The sequence below is a fragment of the Mchenga conophoros genome, linkage group LG1 (genome assembly GCF_057382185.1).
Source record: "Mchenga conophoros isolate Kocher_MC1m ecotype Shallow Benthic linkage group LG1, M_conophoros_male_GT1.1, whole genome shotgun sequence".
In the NCBI taxonomy this organism is placed as follows: Eukaryota; Metazoa; Chordata; class Actinopteri; order Cichliformes; family Cichlidae; genus Mchenga; species Mchenga conophoros.
The window spans coordinates 6,585,555-6,608,383 of record NC_140526.1 but is presented as its reverse complement, the minus strand read 5'-3'; the positions used below and the strand labels follow the sequence as shown (position 1 = coordinate 6,608,383).

The following is a 22,829-nucleotide window of genomic DNA, read 5'->3' as shown; positions in this document are numbered from 1 at the left end:
GCAGGTTCACCTCCAAGATCGTCTGAGACCAGCCACCCAGACAGCTGCTGGAACAATTGGTTTGCACAACCAAACAATTTCTGCACAAACTGTCTGAAACCGTCTCAGGGACGCTCAACTGCATGCCCGTCGTCCTCATCGGGGTCTTGACCTGACTCCAGCTCTTTGCCGTAACAGACTTGTGTGGGCAAATGCTCACATTCGATGGCATCTGGCATGTTGGAGAGGTGTGCGCTTCACGGATGAATCATGGTTCACATTGTTCAGGGCAGATGGCAGCTGAGAATGTCCCAGTTCTTGCATGGCCAGCATACTCACCGGACATGTCACCCATTGAGCATGTTCGGGATGTGCTTGATCGGCGTATACGACAGCGTGTACCAGTTCCCACGAATATCCAACAACCTCGCACAGCCATTGAAGTGGAGTGGACCAACATTCCACAGGCCACAATTGACAATCTGATAGACTCCATGCGACGATGTGTTGCACTGCATGAGGCAAATGGTGGTCACACCAGATACTGACCGGTTCTGGGTCCCCAGACCCCCAATAGCGCAAAAAACTGCACATTCCAGGGTGGCCTTTTGTTGTGGGCAGTCTGAGGTACACCTGTGCACTACTCATGATGTCAGATCAGCATCCTGATGTGGCACACCTGTGAGGTGGGATGGATTATCTCAATATGGCAGATGTGCCCACTACCACACATTTGGACTGATTTGTGACCACTGTTTGGGAGGGATGGTTATATTGTGTATCTGGAATGAATTTTAGATAAGATAAGATAAGATAAGATAAGATAGAACTTTATTAATCCCTCGGGTGGGTTCCTCTGGGAAATTCGACTTCCAAAAAGCACAGCAACGACCGAAGTTACAGTTACAGAATTGTTATATATATATATATATATATATATATATATATATATATATATATATATATATATATATATATATATATATACACGCACACACACACACACATATATAAATACAGAGACAAATATAAATAAAATATACAAAGGGGATAAATAGAATAAATAGGAATAAAAAATAAAAATACAAGTGAATTGCACATTTCAAGTATTGAGTCTATTGCACTGTTGACTATTTACAAAAAGTATTGCACAAGGTATTGCACAGTGAGGTGAAGAGGCACTACAGCTTAGTTGTTCCCTCCTCCTTTGTCCTCCTGTTTCCCCTCCCTCTCCCCTCCAGAGAGGAGTTAAACAGTTTGATGGCGTGTGGGACAAAGGAGTTTTTAAGTCTGTTAGTTCTTGTCTTGGGGAGAAGCAACCTGTCACTGAACAGACTCTTCTGGTTGTTTATGGCCGTGTGCAGAGGATGTCTGGCATTGTTCATAATGTCCAGCAGTTTCTTTAATGTCCTTTTCTCTGCCACTGTCACCAGAGTGTCCAGCTTCATGCCGACCACAGAGCTAGCCTTCCTGATCAGTTTCTCCAGCCTGGATGAGTCCTTCTTTGCTGTGCTGCTCCCCCAGCACACCACAGCATAGAAAAGTACTCCAGCAACCACCGACTGGTAAAACATCCTCAGGAGCTTCCTGCAGATGTTAAAAGACCTCAGCCTCCTGAGGAAATACAGTCGGCTTTGGGCTTTTTTATACAGGTGCTCTGTGTTGCATGACCAGTCCAGTTTATTGTCCACCCACAGCCCGAGGTACTTGTACTTGTTGACCACCTCCACCTCCTCCCCCTCTATCTGAACCGGCAGTGGACCTTCTCTGGACCTCCCGAAGTCCACAACCAGTTCCTTAGTCTTTGAGGTGTTGAGTTGCAGGTGGTTTGTGTGACTCCATGCGACAAAGTTCCTCACCAGACTTCTGTACTCCTCTTCCTGATCATCCCAGATACACCCCATGATGGCCGTGTCATCTGCAAACTTCTGAATATGGCATAATTCAGAGTTGTAGCAGAAGTCAGAGGTGTACAGGGTGAAGAGAAGAGGGGACAGCACAGTTCCCTGTGGTGCTCCTGTGCTGCTGACCACAGTGTCAGACGTGATGTCCTTCAGCCTGACGTACTGTGGTCTGTCGGTGAGGTAGTCGGAGATCCAAGCCACCAGGCAGGGGTCCACCTCCATCCTGTTCAGTTTTTCCTGAAGCATACAGGGCCGGATGGTATTAAAGGCACTGGAAAAGTCAAGAAACAGTATCCTGACCGTGCCTTTTCCCCCATCCAGGTGTGAGTGGGCTCTGTGTAGGAGGTACAGGATGGCATCCTCCACTCCGACACCCGCCTTGTATGCAAACTGTAGTGGGTCCTGGGCATGTTGTACCTGTGGTCGGAGGAGGTTGAGGAAGAGCCGCTCTAGAGTCTTCATAAGATGTGACGTCAGTGCCACCGGTCGGAAGTCATTCAGCTCATTGGGCCGGTTCTTTTTGGGGACCGGGACGATGCAGGATGTCTTCCATAGGGCGGGCACTCTCCCCAGTCGCAGACTGAGGTTGAAGACTCGTTGTAGCGGCTCCCCAAGTTCAGCAGCACACGCCTTAAGCATCCTAGGACACACCTTGTCTGGGCCTGCTGCCTTTCTGGGGCGAAGCTTCCTCAGTTGCCTCCTGACCTGATCCACTGTGACACTGGGAGATGTTTGGGAGGAGGGGAGGGGGGGAGATGTCTTGCTGCTGAGAGAGGGATTGGAGGAGGGGGGTGTCATGGTGTCAGGAAGGGGGGGAAGCGAGGGAGGCAGGAGAGTGGGGAGAGGACTCTGTAGTGAAGGTGAGGGTGAGGGTGGGGGGGTTGTGGGCTGGTCAAACCTGTTGAAGAAGTTGTTGAGTTCGTTTGCCTTCTCCACAGTCCCCCCCACTGTGCTTTTCTAGGTCTCTACGTCCATCCCATGGGGAATGGGAGCAAAAACAAAAGTGTTGCGTTTATATTTTTGTTCAGTGTATATCTATATATCTATATATCTATCTATCTATATATATATATATATATATATATATATATCAAACACCAATCAGGCAGATAAAAGAATTTGTTCAAAATGAATCAGATGCTGAAAGTGAAATCCAAATAATACACTATTAACCATGCTTAAGCATTCCTCATATTTACATTGCATTTTAACAACTTATTAATCAGTTCTTTGCACTAGGTGGACCTGGACAATACAGGGAGAGAGGGGAGGTTATAAAATAATTGCTAGCATTGAAAAACATGAAAAATAAATGTGCAAACTATTAGCACTGCATGCGTTTGTGGACGTGCATGCTAAGAAAGTATTTCCCTCATTTGTGTGTACTAGCAGAGCAAAGACAAAATCCACTGAATTGCTAAGCAGTCATTAGAGAAGTGACTTTATTAGCATACTAATAGGGTCCTGGGTGTAGGTTGTCTTGATTTGCCTGATGAAGTCACGCTGAAGCCCGATTTTGTGTTAATAAGGTCAACACCCAGCAATGTACTAAACAAAAGCCAAACTCAAAGGGAATATCCCAGTGCCCTTGGTAAAATCATATAGTCAGTGGATGGATAAAGCCTTAAATTTCAAATGTTCATAAATAACTACAAACAGTTTTAGTGTATGCATAGCCTCGATAACATCTGAACAAAAATCAGTGCTGCAATTATTTTGTGAAGTTTCTTAGCTATGTAAAAGCCCTTGAAACCAGGGAGCTGTACTCTAATGTAGAAACAGCAGGCGATCTGTGAATTTTGGACCACTCCACATTACATGATCTCCATTCATCCATTCATGGACTCTTTTTTTCTCTCCTCCCTCAATTAAACATTCACTTATCAGCATGCCTCTTTTATTCATTCTCTGACATGTTTAGAATATTTATAGAACTAAGCATTAGCAAGTGGTAGGTAAAATCAGTAGGTATTAAGGGCAGTCCATACAGACAAAGATGTTGTTCATCAGTCTCTGTGTTAGGATATCTACAACCATAAAAGATATAGTTCTGCATTTACATCTTCTACTATGACATAGAACACCAATTGCACATTATATATATATATACTTCACATGTAGTAAATTGCCATCTATCCATCTTCTTAAAATTTTTACATGACTACTACTTATCTACTATGTGACAAATAGTAATAGTAATCAGTTTTAAGCCAATTTTTTCAACCAATCCAATTCCAGAGTGAATATTTACAACACCACCCTTTTTACGTGGAGCAATGATGTCATTTTGTTATGACTCGTTGATACGCTAGCCAAACAAAGTGTGACCAATTATGCCTATGTCATATGCAAATGCACCAGAGATGAAGGACTGCATTGCACCATTTTCTTATACGTTGGTCACTCTATGTGGTAACCTGTCTGACACCACTATGTGAATAAACAAGGATTTTTTTTTCCTTTTAAAACTTTGATTTAAAAACAAATGGCGTACACGGGGCAAAGGCAAATTTGGTGCTTTGAAGTTCACAAGCCTATTAAGTATATGCCTGCGGCAGAATTCAGATGGAGCTCCCATCAAAGAAAAGCATGTGTTCCTTGACCTTAACTGACCACACTGCATATCAGCTTCTACTTAACATCTTTGGTACACAGGTCTGACTGAGAAATTGAATTTTATCAGGAAAAATGCTTTCATTGCTCACTGGGACCCTTGCTTTGTTCTCATTAAACATGCCTTTCAAAGCACATTTAGTAATCACATAGGTACAGTTTCTATGATACTGTCAATATTTGTTTGCCAAAAATGAACTACAAATGTTTTCATGTTGGGGTATGAAATCTGGCCAGCAGTGATCACAGGCCATTCATCACATGGGAGAAGGAAATCTGACAAGGGTTGTAGTTTGTTTTTTCCAATTCCCAAGGCTGTTTCTTACTTTTTCTAAGGCCCTAGAATGTCGAATAAAGTTAGATAAAGCTGAATGACACTAGAAAACACGAGGTCATTTGGCTCTAAAAAGATCAAAGTTTTTGGGAGTACAAGTGGAAATCTGGCCTAATGCAGCAACATGGTCAAAAACAGTGCAGCGTATAATTATACTGCAGCATCAACTCTGAGTGAACGCCACATCAACACTTTATAGGCTTCTCACCAAAGTCATCTATGAAGGACACAAATGATCAATAGATCCAAGGGATCCGATTATTTATGGTGTGTTTGAAATTCAGGCTCTTTTGAGTCAGAGTACTTCTGTCATTGTCACTGACCCTGTAAAGATACAACACCGAGGGCTCAGATTGCCACTTGTTTGAACTAAGTTCCACTTGGGATTATCAAGAAAAGGGACATAGGACATAACAGAAACAGTCTAGAGAGACTGAAAGCTACAATGCACACACTCCGTGATCCCCTCTGCTACATACAGTATATGGAATTTTTTCTGAGATCCATTTTGCACCACTGAAAACGCATTCACACATTATTAGAGAACACCCATTTTCACTCCAGCAGCATGTCTGTGTGGTTAACAGGTCGATTAGGAAACCCGAAGTGTAAGAACACCATTTCCAGTGGAGTCTGTGCATCTCTGTGGGCTGCAGCACAAACTGTGAACTTGTTTCATTTTTTAGCGTCAATCTAGCAGTAACCTTTAAAATGCATCCCGAGTAACACTATATGTGAAATGTATCCTGAATGATCAAAACAGCAGAGCAAAACAGACAGATGTCAGTGCATTAAAGGGTCGACGGGTGTAAACAACACAATGCAGCTGGAATACAAATAGCATCTGTTGCATGTCTGAAATTGAATGCTTACAGCAAAAATAAAGGTACTGATAAGGTACTGAGCAAAAGTCTTGGTTCACTCCTGATTCGTTAATATTTGCTTCTAAGATGTCCTTGAGCAATATTTCTCCAGGCTTTCTGAAGGTATTTTCAAGTGTTTATTTGGTCTTTGGTTGCTTTTTCACTCATTTTCAGTCTAGTCCTTGTACCTGACAATGTTCCCAGGAATTTTTTCTTTGTTTGTTAAGCCACTTAACACTGACCTATGAATCATTCAAGCAAAAGAAAGGCTATTAACTCAAATCATTAACTAGTGTTGTGTCTACACATAGCAGACAACTTAGTAAAGAACCAAAACATTTTTAACTGTATCTCTTTGGTACTTTGTTACTAGCAGCTTGTCACAAAAACACATAACTTGGTCTCATTTCTTTAGCTGAATCAGTTTGATGAGCATAACATTGTATTGTTGCAACAATGGGGTGAGAAAGCTATCAGCTATTTGGGACTCACCGGAGCACCCGGGCATATCTCTGCATGTTGTGCAGTGTGTCCTTTGACGTATCTGAGGAAACTGGAGAAGTGAAGGGCAAAAGAAAAGGATGTGGGCCTACAGAAAATGAACATTATATAAAAGCCATGTTCTTAAGCAATAGGAAAACCCCTGAAAAGATCTAACATAGGACCTGAGAGATTTATCTAACCCTTTAGTTCATCCATCTACTGTTTACCAAAAGCTCATCAGGAATGGTGCTAATCGATGGGTGTTAAGAAATGGAAACAAGGAGTAAATGCTGAGATATTCTGAATTACAGAAGAACGAGAATGAATGACACACGCACAAAATGCTCATTTTTGATGCAAATGATCAATTTGTACAGACCCCGACACTGAGAGAGGCACAGTGAGTGTCTACAGCCATTTGTAAAACACGGTGGAGGCTCTGTCATGTTTTGGAGCTGCATTTGACCCAGTGGTACTGGAGCTCTTGCCAAAATAACAAACAATGGAACACTATTAGTGATGGAGTGGCCTCCCCAGGGTCTGGACCACAGCGTTGTTAGTGTGGGATGATCTTGACAGAGAACAGAACAAAAGGCCAACATCCGAAGAAGAGCTTTAAATGTCTTTCAAGAAGCCTGGAGAACTATTCCTGAAGACAACTTTAAGAAATTACAGGAAAGCTTGCCTAAAAGAATTTTGGCTGTGTTGAAAAATCAATGTTATCATACCAAATATTGACTTTCAAACTCATTCAAATTGTACAAACTCTTTTTTTTCCTTACATGCTGTATCTGTTTCTATGCATATTTGCTCATTTCAGTAGATTCTTGCATCCGTTTTCCATTTTCAGAGTAAGCTGCATACTGAAGTAAAACTAATATACATGGCAATTTCTGTTTTTTGTCATATAAGAGAAAACGATTTGATGTGTTCATTTCATGTGTAGATAAAACTCAGTCAAAATTGGCACCTCTCTGAAATAACTGTCAGAGTGACCTTGTCTGTGTGAAGCTTTACTTTCCCTTTTCTTTCCTGTTAAATTTAAAGCCAAAAAAAGTAAAATAAAAAACTAATAACTAGACCGATCCGATATTACGTATCGGTATCGGTCTGATACTGACCTAAATTACTGGATCGGATATTGGAGAGAAATAAAAAATGTAATCCGATCCGTTAAATATCAAAAAAGCACCTCACAAAATTTGGGACACGCTGTAACTCGCCTCATAACCTTAGCATCTCGGAGCAGTATGCATCACGTGATAGAGCGGCTGTGGCATGCGAGACCTGTCAGTGGTCTGGTTGAGCATTTCGCTACCAAACCGGCATTTCATCTCCGACAAAGTTATCCCGAGAGAAGTAAAGCAAGTGTGTAAGTTCATCTCTGAATGTTTGTAAAGCATTCCCGCGGTAAGCTTAACAACCGATATATGGAGCGACTGCCTCTTCCTCCCTCTCCTGCTGCTACTTCAATCATGAAACTGATCAATGATCAGCTGATCGGTTTGTGAGTCCGTCTCTCTTGTTTGTTTTTGGCCCACTTCGCGCCAGAAAGAGGAAACCAGCGGCTGAACAACAGCAGCACGTTTAAGCTTGATAAGCTGTTGTTAGAATTTATTTAATATTACTTTTTACACCAGGATCTTTTTCTACTTAGCTGACGGCTGGTAACTGTGCAGGGGCGGGTCTAGCAAAGTTTAGCCAGGTGGGGCCTATAAGGCATGAACAGGGAGAAGGGGGCACAAAGACATACTTTTCTTTCTTATTCTCATTTAAAATGTGTAGCTTTTAATAATTATCCGAATCTTACACCCAAAGTTTTAATCGGATGAAAAATGTATAGAAGTCCATTACTGTATATAGTAACTATTAAGTCTAATATACCCTAGGTAAGCTATAGTACTTTTTCCATCTGTGCAGTCTGCAATTCTGTTGAAGAAAGATGCTGAATCTATTTAATTATTCTTGAAAAATAATTGACTTCTGTGGATTTTTTCCCCCACACTGCATCAAATTAAAGTTGATTACGTCGATTAAGCATCATGAGGTGGAGGGTGGGTGGTTCCCTATGTTTTTGGGGTTTTTTTGCTGGGAGTTTTAGAACCCTATTAGTTAGGTTGCTTACTCTTTAAAATACCAGAATAGGGAGGATGGAGTAGGTTTAAGTTTATTAGATTGATCAATATTGCTGAACTATGAAATATTTTGGGTGCAGTATATTTTTTACATACAGGTATAACAGAATAGCTTTAGTGTTTGTTTTTTTGTAACTTGAGTATGAACTTATACAAAAAGCAGCAAGATATTAAAAAAACATTTTTATTGATTAAAAAAACACTATCGGATTCATATCAGTATCGGCAGATATCCAAATTTATGATATCGGTATTGGACATAAAAACGTGGTATCATTCCATCTCTACTAATAACAAGGCAGTTTTGTTCATAGGTCTTTTTAAATACACTGAGGGCTCTTGACGAATACAATATGTTCGACAACAGAAAAAGTAGAAACTTCAATCAGTGAAAGGGGGCAAAAATTTGCTACATTACAAATTTTGTGGCACAAAGTCACTCATGTATAAAGAGAAAAAGATAGACAAACAGCATCAATGCAGAAGTCCTTCACAACTCAGTGGGCACGCCATTGCTTCAGGAGATAAAATGAGTCTGTGTTTGTGTGTGTGTGTGTGTGTGTTCTGTGAGGCTTCTTTTGTTCCACATACTTCAATCCTTAGTTAATATGAAACAACTACATAGCAGCTTCACAATAGACAAAACAAGATCCTAAGAATAATTCTCGAGCATCCTATGCTGCCAATATAGTCTCAGTGTCTCACCCTCTCTCACGCAGTACAGCCTATCCAGCTCAGACTGAGCTTGCCTATTTTCTCGTGTAACATTAAGACTGATGGCATCTCCTCTGCAGGGCTAACTTAATCAAGTGGAGGATGAACTGGCCTCTGTACTCTGTGTTGGTCATTGTGCGTGTTTTCATCATAGTGATAGTGAGCTAAGCAGAGACGGTAAGCACCGTTTTATGAATAGGGCTTGTGTGTGCGTTTCTTTGTACAGTATAGTTTCATGTACACTGTTGAAAAGGCTCTGCAACCAAAATAGTCCATTTGTCTAACTGTCAAAAATAGTAAAATCAAATAAGGATTTGCTTGTTTATGTCTATGTGTACACACAATCAGAAGAAACAGAAAAGCAAAGGCACTTTTCCCACCCTTCAGATTAATCAGAAAACCTATCATCTGCAGTAAAGATTGGGGTTTTGAATTAATGTAGAGATTAAAATTAGTACACAATGTATATTTTATACTATGCAAGTAGATTCCCATGGGCTCTGTCCCAATTTTCCCAGTTCACATTAGTCACTTGTGAGCAGGTTTTCAAACACTGCCGAATGCTAAGACCTCTTGCTGAGAGATTTATTTTTTCTAATCTAGCAAAATGTTAAAAATTATGCCCTGGCCAGTCACAAATTGCTGGGCAGAACACTTGGTTTCCCCCAAAAAACAAAAACAAACTAATGACCAAGATGTTTGAGCATCTTGTGAGGTAATTATATTTAGTGAGGTGGGTGCTCTGGCTTTTAATAACACGGTGAATGCTTCTTCCCAGAAACCAGTGAAGAAGAATTCTAATATATGTGGAAGCACAGCTCACTGTGTAGGCTTATGGCTAAATTAATGATAAGTAAAAGACGGGTGCCATGCTTGGATTTGCTATACTCATCAATATGTTATGTCCAGTTTCAGTGACAGCTTGCCAAGAGCTGCCAGTTAGCCATTATTCAGATTTAACCGATGAGGTGCACTGACTGATTTGGACAAAAGTACACCGTTCTAATAAATCCTAGCCTGATATTATTGAAGGTACGTAAGGGGCACTGTGTTTTAACCCATACTGCCAGTCTTTGTTCTGTGATATGAGAAGACAGTTTGTTTCTCACCACTAAGTGTAAACCAAGTGTATTTCTTATATATAATCTATCACAGATGATCCTTTATTAGATTCATAAAATCAGACAAGCTATTTCATAGACTGTACAAAAACACCCGCTTATTAAACCTTAGCCTAGTTTTGAAACATTTATTCATATATAAGGTGTTGACATTTAATATTAATAAATTAACACCTGTAACACCTGTTTGACCAACAATTTCATCTGGCTTTCCACATAATGTTTGGGAAACTTTAACCTGAATTAAGTTTCTTCTTTTGATATCTGGGTTGTAAAAACAAACTAAACTCACTACTTAAAAAGGTGACAAAAAAATCACTGGTTACATAGAAAATACAAAAATGATATAATACTAAATTTTAAATGTAACAAAAAGGAAGAAAATCAATGTTTGTGCTCAGCTTTGATTCCCAAATATGTGGCAGAAAGCATTTCATATGCTGATACACAAGAAAACTAATCACTATTTGAAGCCCTTTTTATGTTTGCTACAAACACTGCACTGAGACCTGTTGTGACATTATAGTTTGCAAGAGAAAAAGCTCTCAGAGTGTATTTTTCACACCAGAAAAATCACAGTAATACAGGCTTCACAGTGCAGAGGGGTAATTTCATGGGAAATGAATTTCTGTAACTACACTTACAAACACACAATTCGGCACGCAAGTCTTATAAAGCTGAAATTAGATTTTCAACACGATATTGCTATGATATGTTCATGCATGTCTCACTCTATTGTAGTAGCCACCTACGAGCTGGAAAGGGAGATGAATTATCTTTGGCTAAGCTCTAACACAAATGGCTGAACAATTTGAGAAATGTCTGGTGTGTGGCAGAGAGCATGCCTCCTCAAGCAAGACTCTCACCTTTAACTGCCTCCTTGCTGGCAGTCTTGGAGTCATGGTAACCACATGCAAACTTCACAACAGTGTTCTTAGCTGAAGTCATGTATGAAAGTGAAATGCACACAGTGACACACATAAAGAGTAAAATGTGATGAGCAGACTTTGATAAGGAAACATGCCACATCAGCGCTAGCAGCTACCAGTGTGAGTCAACGAGACCCATGCAGACACACACACACTGTACGCAAACACACTGACACACAAACACAGCAAACAGACAGCTGAGCTGCATTTGCTCTGAGACGCACATCACTTCCCATTGTCCTCAGGCTGGTTTTGCTGACTGCAAGGGGCTGCTTACAGATACGCGTGGACACCACACATGCCCAGACAACAAGGAACACACATTGTGACTGGCAGTGAAATGACCTCCTGCTCATGGCTTTGTGATCCACGTTACAGGGATGACATATATATTGTTACAGAACATTCACTGACTTTGTGTACTGTTTATGTCCACTGTAATACACATGTCCTAGCCAGTGCTCCCATCAGACACTTTAAAGGTTATTGTCTCGTCTGGTCCTACTGTAAGTAAGACTGGGCACAGCACAGCCGTGAGGATTCAAATCTCACGGGGAGGCTTCGTTATTCAGTCTCCACTTTGGGCAACATCATTATAAGTATGTATGCTCACTGTCGCTGAACAGCTGGTAGTGGCCTGTAGTTTGTTACAGGTTCTGATAAAAATTACGTGACCACAATGTTAATATTCCCTATCAATTAAAATAAAGTCAAACGTGGTCACAAAGGCTAAACGTCTAAAGAAATCATGTTCTCCTTATCCAAACAAATTACAGTAATTTTACAGCAAAAATTGGTCGTGGCAGCTATTTTAGCGCCAGTAAAATGATAAAACCAAGGGACCTGCGAACTGTTCTCTGTTACATATTTATCGTATACTAAATATATAAAATAAACAGAGCAAAAGGTGTGACATAAAAACCCCCACCTCCAACATCTAGATAAAAACGGCACATATACCCTTAGTGTGATAACCAGTGTTGGTCAAGTTACTTGAAAAAAGTAATCAGTAACTAATTACCGATTACTTCCCCAAAAAAGTAATCCCTTTACTTTACTGATTACTTATTTTCAAAAGTAATTAATTACTTAGTTACTTTTTAAAAACACTATTTACAACCTGAAGAGGTGATAAAGCGATAGATCTTTCAGCCCAATTCTACTTTTTCTACATAATCCATCATACAAAATGTAATCAAATGGAAAAGTCTCTTTTTTTTAACTTGTTTTATCAGTTTTAATCTTTTAACTTTATGCATCAAGCAAAAATTTAATTATATGCAACATTCTCTGACTTGAATAAATTAGTTTAACATTTAAACCTATTTTCTGCACATTCCAGCACATAAAATAAAATAATTTTTGTGTTTACACTCACTCTTTCAAATAGATGCAAGTAAAACACAGCAGAAAATAAATAAAGTCAAAGACTCAGCGGTCCTGTTGCTCTATTTTCACCTGTAAAGCAGGACTGCGGTAGGCGGAGGTTTACCCTGGTGCAGGTGTGCTGCGGTCAGTTGAAGAATCCGCGAGTTTCTCTGTGAGTTTCCCATTACGTTGTAGCGCACTCGGTGCTTGTTTGGAAGTTTAGGGGTTTTTTTCGCTGTAAAAAGTTTTCTTCCCACGCACGATGGACGCTAATGTTTTAATGTGCTAATATGGAATCAAACTCAAAGTAAGGTCAGTACTTCCACGCTTTAAACGCTGCACGCTCATACTCTCTCCCACAATCGATATGTGATCCATTGTTGATCTGCACACAGCTGTTGTCACTAACGTCGCACTGGCTTACGTCACTGTCGTGAGACATTCTCACAAAAAAAAAATCACGGTTTTAGTAACGCAGTAACGCAGCGTTACTACGGGAAAGTAATGGTAATCTAATTACCGTTTTTGCAATAGTAATCCCTTACTTTACTCGTTACTTGAAAAAAGTAATCGCGTTACAAGTAACGCGTTACTGCCTATCTCTGGTGATAACTAACAATTTTTTAATGTCTTTAAAGCTGACTGACAGTTTCTTTGTTCATACAGACAATTATAAACCTTATAAAGACAATGCACAACCCAAGACTGTCAATAGCCACTGAGAAAAAATAATTTTCAGGGAACTGGATTAGTCTTCATGACTTCATGAATCAAACATCCCCCAAGTCCAATTTAAAATGAGGTACTGCTTGTTATTATTATTTTTTCCATTATCTAAACCACTTCCCATAATGTGATAATTGGTCTGTCTTTCATCTACCTTCATTCTCAACAGACATTGTTCACATGAAATTGATTTATGCTTCTTTTTCTGAAGCTGATTTCCCCACTGCTGCTGGTCATTTGGTTGTAGAGGTCCAATGTTATTCTTTTTGAAATGAACAAAGACAGCTAAAATTATTGGCACACCGTTACACCAAAATACAACACCCACTGGGTGTTTTATGTAATTTCATTTGTTCTACAATAGCTTCTATTAAACATTGTAGACAGATGATAAATATAAATAAATTAACTTTAATATGTAGTATTGTTTCACTTGCTTAAAAGCTTAATTTACGGTCAGAGTCACTGAGACTTCAACTGAGCTGGTAGGGGGTGATTTAAAGAAAAATTGGACCAGGACTTCCACACTCTCTGTGTGGCGACAGGGAGAGAGAAAAAGTAGTCACACCACTCTGGAAATACTGCCTCCAGTCAAATACTACTCTGGATGACACAGTTACATTTAAAGACTTCATGTAAATCTCCTCATTGCCATTTAAATGGAATGAAAAGAAGGAATAAAAGACAGTTCTGACTGACAGGATGAGAAGAGTGGAGAGGAAACTGGAGGACCGTAAAAGAGACATTTGCAGAAGAGAAACAAGAGTGCTGACAGAGTGAGGGCAGAAGGTGAGACTATGAAAACAGAGGCTGGAGAGGGGTTAGAAGGAGGAAATGAATGGGAAAAAATGGGTGGATAAACAGAAAAAAGAGAAAGGAGAAAATATGGAAAGTGGAGAAAAGAGGTCTGAATTTCACACAGAAATGATGAAAGAGGATGTGAAGAGTGAGGAGAGAATGAGGAACATGTTAGCCTGAGAAAAGCTCCCAGATGTTTCTCAATGCAGCTAATCTGCATCCTAATAAGTGAGCAGGAAACTAATCAACTCATACAGTTCTGCCTGTCAGTCTCTCTCTTCATGTCTTTTCCATACACATAGACACACACTGACATGAACACACACTTTGAGATGCTCATGTTGAGATACCCGCCTCCTTCCCATCACCCACGATTTTATCCTTCTTTCTAATTTTGGAGTTTATGATTTCTCCCATTTCCTCCCTCCTCAGCAGTAATCATCCATCCATCTGTCCACCAAGCAACCACTTTGCATACGCGGTTTTTTCACAGCTTAATGTGGATCCACTTTGCTCTGCATACGATTTAACAGTCATGCACGTCCTTACTATGTTTTGTAATAAGTGCAAATTTAAAAAAAAATCCTTTTACACTGTTGGGGGTAAAAATGCTAAAATTTCTCCTAAATTATTAAATCTGAACACATGCACAGGTATTTTCAGTCATGTTGTTACAGGTCTATAAAATCAAGCCTCCAGCTACGCAGTCTGCCTTAACAAGCCTCTGTGAAAGAATTGGTCATTCTAAAGAGCTCACTGAAGAGTGTCGTATTCTAATAGGATGCCATCTTCGCAGCATGTTCCCTCCTAAATATTCCCAGATATTCAGCTGTAAGTGGCAATATTGCAAGTGTGAGTGTTTAGGAACCACAGCAACTCAGCCATGAAGTGGCAGACCAAATAAAGTTAGGGATGTGGGAAGTGCTGGGGTACATAGTAGGTAAAAGTTGCCCACGCTCCATTGAATCATTAACTGCAAACTGTGTTCCAAACCTCCTTTGGTATTAATGTCATCACAAACACTGTGTGCTGGGAGCTTCATGCCATTGGTTTCCATGGTCCAAACAGCTTCTGTAGGTGTAATGTGTAGGTGGCACAATACTTTTAACCACAGACTGCTGAAGCTAATGAATGGGTTCAATTATAACAAACTGGCTGAAATTGAATCGAAACTGCTGCTACACATTCTGTGGTTGGCTTCATTGTTGGTGTCTGAGAAATCTGTACCATGCTGTGACTGCAAATATAATCAATGTCAGATCCATTCTTGTTTGCTTTCACCCTCAATAAAATCTCCAGAAAGACCTGGAGGAAAATATCAGTTACAGAGCAGCTGAAAAAGAGTTGCAACATTTCTGTTTTTCCTCTGTAATTCTCAATTAACGAGGATCCATTGGAGGGCAAGTCTGGTGCCAGCAGCCGCGGTAATTGCAGATCCAATAGCGTATCTTAACAAACTTCATTTTAACTTGAAAACATGCATTCTACCACTAAAGGTAATAATGCAATGCCTGATCACAGCAAATAAAGCACCTTCCAGGATCCACCTGGCTCACAAAAGTACCGACACAACCTTGAGATGCATAACTACACATATAATTGTAGCAGAGATTGTGAGACAGGTGTCATATAGTAATTTTTCTATTCATTGCTTGCCAAATGTGGATCTTCAGGTGGTTATTATGTCTATATTAATATATTTCTCTCTAAAGCACAAAACACAAACATCAGAACTAACCATCATCTTTGTGTTATACTGAAAACCTTTAATTTCATCTTGCATGTGCGAACCTGTTTTTACTGAAATTAAAACACCAACTTTGTCTCCAAGCAGCTCAACCTGAAATGTCCCTCTGATATAATCATTTCTGGAGAGAGAGGGGATCACTGGAGATTTCTCTCTGGTGGAAGTGTGCATGCATGAAGTATGCATTAGAGAATTAAAGATGATATACTTTAAATAAGACTATCATGCACTTTAAATATAATTTTGAATATCCTGCCTGTTGGTATCTAATCAAGACAGCAGACCTGTGAATGATTTAGTGTGTACTGCAGTTAGGTAAAAAAAAATTATTTATCTAGAAAATGATTAATCACTTTACAATTTATATTCTCATTCATATTCATTTATATTCTTTCTGAATAAAAAATACAAATAGTTCTTGACTCTTGGTAACTACAGTCTCAACATACAACAATCTGTCAGCCAAAAATGTCATTTTTGCAGTGTAGCCACATTCAAAAATTAACCTTCATTTCTATTCTTGGCCATCCTGGTGACTTCCATTGAAAATCTTCACATCTAGAAACTGTCACATCCAACTCAGACCCTGTCTTTTTGTTAGTGTTGTCATCTTCAGGCCATATTATGTCTCATTACCATCTTATATTTGAATTTATATTATATATATATATATACACACACACACACACACACACACACATACATAGCCGGTTACCAAGATTACGTGAAGTACCCTCAGAAGGTCTGCTAGATGATGTTAATGCAGCACTACGGGCAATACCTACAACCACGATTACCGACACTAACAAGCTGATCTACAATACGGCAGCAGTGATCAGTGAGATGCTTGGCTACAAGTTGAACAGTGACAAGGGGCAGTACCCTCCATGGAGAAGGAGGCTAGAGGGCAAGATCAAAGTAGCACGGAGGGAGGTTAGCCAACTAACGGAGTTGCAGCAAGGTGCGACAAATAAGGTGCCTAAGAAATACAGCAAGCTGTCCATACCTGAGGCCTTGGAAACTGCCAAGCAAGGACTCACGGCCTTGGCCAGCCGCTTGAGGAGGTACACCAGAGAGATAGAAGGCAGGAGAATAAACCAGCTGTTCTCCACAGAACCAGCAAAGGTGTACTCTCAGTGGCAAGGGAACAATAAGAGAACAGCACCACCAAGGCTGGAGACGGAGCAATACTGGAAGAGCATATGGGAGAAGGATGCAACCCATAACGGCAATGCTCAGTGGCTAGAGGATCTGAGGGCAGACCACAGCGACCTCCCTGAACAGGGTCCAGTAACCATCACAGTGGCAGATATCCAAGAAAGGGTCTCCAGTATGAAGAGTTGGACAGCACCGACATGGTTCACGCCTACTGGCTGAAGAAGCTGACTGCACTCCACGAGCGTCTGGCAGCACAAATGAACCAGCTGCTAGTTAACGAGAGACACCCGGAATGGCTAACTGAAGGCCGGACGGTCCTGATCCCCAAGGACCCCAAGAAGGGACCGGTCCCCTCCAACTACCGACCAATAACCTGCCTCAGTACTACATGGAAGCTCCTGTCAGGCATCATATCGGCTAAGATGAACAGGCACATGGGTCAATACATGAGCGGGACACAGAAAGGAACTGGCAAGAATACCAGAGGCGCAAAACACCAGCTACTGGTAGACAGAACAATCAGCCGAGACTGCAAGACCAGACTGACCAACCTGTGCACTGCCTGGATTGATTACAAGAAGGCCTATGACTCAATGCCCCACAGCTGGATACTGGAATGCCTAGAATTGTACAAGATCAATGGGACCCTAAGAGCCTTCTTCAGGAACTCAATGGGGATGTGGCGTACAACACTAGAGGCCAACTCCAAGCCCATAGCACAAGTCACCATCAAGTGCGGGATCTACCAAGGAGATGCTCTGTCCCCACTGCTGTTCTGCATAGGCCTGAACCCCCTCAGTGAGATCATTAACAAGACTGGCTACGGATACCGACTACGGAACGGAGCAGTTGTCAGCCACCTCCTGTACATGGATGACATCAAGCTGTATGCCAAGAGTGAACGAGACATCGATTCACTGATCCACACTACCAGGCTATACAGCAATGACATTGGAATGTCGTTCGGACTGGAGAAGTGTAGTCGGATGGTATCAAAGAGAGGGAAGGTAGTCAGAACTGAGGGGATTGAACTACCAGAAGGCAACATTGCAGACATAGAGGACAGTTACAAGTACCTGGGGATCCCGCAGGCAAATGGGAACCATGAAGAGGCCGCTAGAAAGGCTGCAACCACCAAGTACCTGCAGAGGGTCAGGCAAGTCCTGAGGAGTCAGCTGAATGGTAAGAACAAGATCCGGGCCATCAACACGTACGCCCTGCCTGTGATCAGGTACCCTGCTGGGGTAATAGGCTGGCCAAAGGAGGAGATAGAAGCCACTGACATAAAGACAAGAAAGCTCCTTACCATGCATGGAGGGTTTCACCCCAAGTCCAGCACCCTGAGGCTGTACGCTAAGCGGAAGGAAGGGGGCCGGGGACTGGTGAGTGTCAGCACCACAGTCCAGGATGAGACAAGGAACATCCAAGAATACATTGGGAAGATGGCCCCAACTGACCGAGTGCTCAGTGAATACCTCAGGCAGCAGAAACCCAAGAAAGAGGAGGGAAACGAGGAACCATCATGGAAGGACAGGCCCCTGCACGGTATGTACCACCGGCAGATAGAGGAGGTGGCTGATATCCAGAAATCCTACCAGTGGCTGGACAAAGCTGGACTGAAAGACAGCACAGAGGCACTAATCATGGCAGCACAAGAACAAGCTCTGAGTACAAGATCCATAGAGGCTGGGGTCTATCACACCAGGCAAGACCCCAGGTGCAGGCTGTGTAAAGATGCCCCAGAGACAATCCAGCACATAACAGCAGGGTGCAAGATGCTAGCAGGCAAGGCATACATGGAACGCCATAACCAAGTGGCCGGCATAGTGTACAGGAACATCTGTGCCGAGTATAACCTGGAAGTCCCGAGGTCAAAATGGGAGATGCCCCCAAGGGTGGTGGAGAATGACCGAGCTAAGATCCTGTGGGACTTCCAGATACAGACGGACAAAATGGTGGTGGCTAACCAACCGGACATAGTGGTGGTAGACAAACAGAAGAAGACGGCCGTAGTGATCGATGTAGCGGTTCCGAATGACAGCAATATCAGGAAGAAGGAACACGAGAAGCTGGAGAAATACCAAGGGCTCAGAGAAGAGCTCGAGAGGATGTGGAGGGTGAAGGTAACGGTGGTCCCCGTGGTAATCGGAGCACTAGGTGCGGTGACTCCCAAGCTAGGCGAGTGGCTCCAGCAGATCCCGGGAATAACATCGGAGATCTCTGTCCAGAAGAGCGCAGTCCTGGGAACAGCTAAGATACTCCGCAGGACCCTCAAGCTCCCAGGCCTCTGGTAGAGGACCCGAGCTTGAAGGATAAACCGCCCGCAGGGGCGTGCTGGGTGTTTTTTTAATATATATAATATCCTTATATAATTTTTTTTTTTTTTTAAATTTTGTATTGTACTTTAGCTTGGTTTTTGCAAACTAACACTGCATGTGCGGTGTGTGTTTCTGGCACTCCAGCATTAGGCACTCCATATGGCTGGGTTAAATAAAAGCTATTACCAACAATTCACCTTCATATTAACTAAAATACTCAGGGTCTAAATCTGAAAAGCAACTTTAGAGCATACCAAATTCAACTGACTATACAAAAGAAACCTTCCTTGAAATACTGTCAAAACAACAAGACACATAGAACCGATATGATTTTTACCCTCTGCTTTCAATTTTATTTTATTTATTACAGAATGGCGTCCTTACTGCTAACTTTTTCACTGCTCTGTGGCTCTACTCACAAAGTTATAGCATGCTTGTAAATAATAAATGGTTCGATAGCAACAGAGGTACAGGTCTTGATGGAAAGCACTACTGAGGGGACTATTCTATGTCAGGAGCTTGGAAGCATAAGATGTCAAACCAGTACAGGTTCAGGTCATCTCAGTGTGAACATGCCTGCAAGAGTCCAGGATTCTGGCAGGCAGAAAGGCAAGGTTGCTGTCTAAGGTGTGTGTGATGGAAATTGTGATGGATTTAGCCTGGAAAGTCAAAGTACTTCATGGTATCTGAGCTTTCACTCAGAAACTGCGCACACATGCAAGTGTATACCAGGCTGGACACAAAGTAAATCCTACAGTGGGTGTTGTTCAATAATGCGCATGGGAGGGTTGAGGGATGTCATCTTGAGAAAATGGGATTTCATCTTACAGAACAGAGGACTGTATCAGGCTGTCTACAAAGACACACAACTAACTGACAAAGTGTCAAGGCTGAATATGAAGTGCACGCTTTAGGCCTCACTTACTACAGTGTAATACTATTAGCTGTGCTATCAGAGATGCCTGAATAGAATGGTAAATAAACAGTTCTATCCTCATGGGGATTCACAGGATGTGCAAGGCTATTAAGCTGAATTTGAGCTCACACTCACAAGGGAGAGGAATGAAATGTTGACAAGGTGTGAACACTTGACAGATACATTTTTATTTTGGTTGCTTGTTGCTCTCTCATCTGTACTCTGCTAGATGGAGTGAAAATGCAACACAGTGAACATGTATGAAATATTTACAACCAGAAATGTAATAAGTGAAGCTGAATGAAGAGGAGACACGGGAAAGCTGACAGTGGGGAGGAAAAAAAACATGAATTTTGGCGTGGGTGTATCTTTTTGTGTGTTGTTTGAAGTGCTGCAGTGAGACAAGACATGGATAACGATAAGGACGGCAGAGTTTAAAGAGGCGGCACGAAAGGAATTCCTGTTACGGCACGAGGAAAGGGGACGTGTCAAGGTCACACACGTACAAGCATACACACAAAAGCTGTTAGAAAACTAAAAACAAATGACTCTCTTTCACTTTTTTGGCATATATAAACCACCTAATATATAATAGTTTTAGTATTTTGCTATATTTCTTCCTAATGTAGTGGTCTTTCAGATTCCCAATTTGTACAACCATGTTTATTGATGTTGAGCCGACTATGCCTGGAGAGAATCTAGATTACAATGTGCCTCCTCTGATGCACACAAAGTCACCAGCTGCTTCTTTCCTATTAGCTGTAAGGGGTTTCATTGACAGGAGGGAATCCATGCAGAGGTTCATGCCATTTCCTTGCCTCCCTTCTCATTCTAATTACCCAGAACCCCTGCGAACCAGCTTCTTAAAATGTTGCAGAAGAGCATGTAAACAACAAGTTCGAAAGAAAGAATATCAGAAAAGCAGCAGTTCCTCTCTGACTAGAATACAAACTGAAATATGTGCACTTTATGTGGGAACAAAATTTCATCTTGTGTTGGAGCCCAGGGATTTCTGGTAAGCAGAGTCTACAACCAACCAATATATTATAGCCCACTGAATTTGGAAAATGGGTTCTGTGCATCTAGGGATAAAGATTTGATGAATATACTTAATTTCATTGGGATTTTTGTAAACAGTATTGCGACAATGATTTCAGGAATTGTTACTGTCTATAAATTAAATACCTTGCATTATTACAGCACAGCCACGTATTTTTGGCAGTCTGTTTACAGACTGGCGGCTATCTTGTTGCACTTTTAATTTTTTTAAATATTGGATAAAGGAATCATGTCATTTCCTACACAACCCAGCATTAATAAGAGAAATCGCTAATAAAAGCCACTTGCTTGTAATCAGTGGCAAACTACTGTGTAAAGGTTGAGTGTGCGTGTCAATGTGTCAGCATTTTTGCTTGTACAGAATCTAAAGATGTTTTAAAATGTCCATCAACTTCAGGAGATTGTGACACTTTCTTTTTCTACATCAATAACCAAAACAGCTCAAGATCAAGGTTTTCTGAGGAAATCAGAGCAAGTTTGTTGAGGTGATGATATGAAGATCCCCAATCAGAAGCTTTCCTAGGGACTGCTAACTGAGCAGCATCTTAACTGTGCATGTCAATGCATCACTTACCTACTGTAACCTACTGTCATTATTTAGCTCATGTGTGACAGCACTGGAATCCTATTGCCATAACCGTCTGTCTTCTCTCTTTTATAGTTTCTTCTTTGTCCTCTTTGTTTTTCTCTCTGTACTTTTTTGCAGGCATTTCTAGCTCAGAAACAGCATTTTTCTCAGCCCCAACAACCAGAGAGTTTATTTTTATATTGGTTGCAGTTTATTGTCTTTTTGTGCTCTTCTCTCTCCTTCCCATTACTCCCTAACTGGCAGCAGATGGCTGTCCAATCTTGAGCCTACTTCTGATGGAGATTTCTCCCTGTTAAAAGGTCGCCAAGTGCTAGCTCAGAGAGGATCACTGGGAGTTTGTCTACTGAAAGTGTGTATGCATGAAGTATGCATTATAGGGTTATAGATGATAGGCTTTAAACAACACTATCATGCACTTGAAATATAAATGTTAAATTTCTGGCTACTGGTAACTAATCAAGCAGGTGTTAGCCATAGTAATGAGACGGCTTGTGAATGATATAGTGTGAGCAGCAGTTAGCTGGAAAAATTATTTATTTAGAAAATGATTCACCACTTTACAGTCTATATTTTGGAACATCATAATGAAACAAAATGTTTTCTTTCTGAATAAAAATATTTGTTAAATCTTGTCTTGACAGTCTCAACATATAATAATCTGTCTGCCAAAAATGTCATTTTTGCAGTGTGGTCACCTTCAAAAATTAATATTAATATCAGCAGCAGATTACATCTGCAGATGCCAATTTGCAAAATTGGGACTTGGTGAATAATTACTTCCCTTTTTACAGCAATTTAAAGACATTGTTGGTAATATGTGTTGGTGAGTCATTACAACTGCTCCTCTTGAAAATTCTAAATTTCACTTTTTATTTCAGAAACGATTAATAATTCAACCCTATGTAATGAAAACATTAGTGCTTGTCCATATCAAGTCCACGCAGACTTCTTGTGGGTACCTAGGAACCACTTGCACCTTCAGTAGGACAACCTTTCAGCTTAAACACATGTCTCACAAATGCAAAATGGAAGCAAAGACACAAGACACCTGGGTCAAATCTTAGCGCTACAACTT

General features: G+C 41.1%; 1 protein-coding gene across 1 annotated transcript in view; it reads right to left on the bottom strand.

Moving 5' to 3' along the window:
* The window catches only part of itfg1 (integrin alpha FG-GAP repeat containing 1), a 163,700-nt gene that overhangs the window by 42,182 nt on the left and 98,689 nt on the right, over nt 1-22,829 (bottom strand). The gene's annotated exons all lie outside the window — the stretch shown is intronic.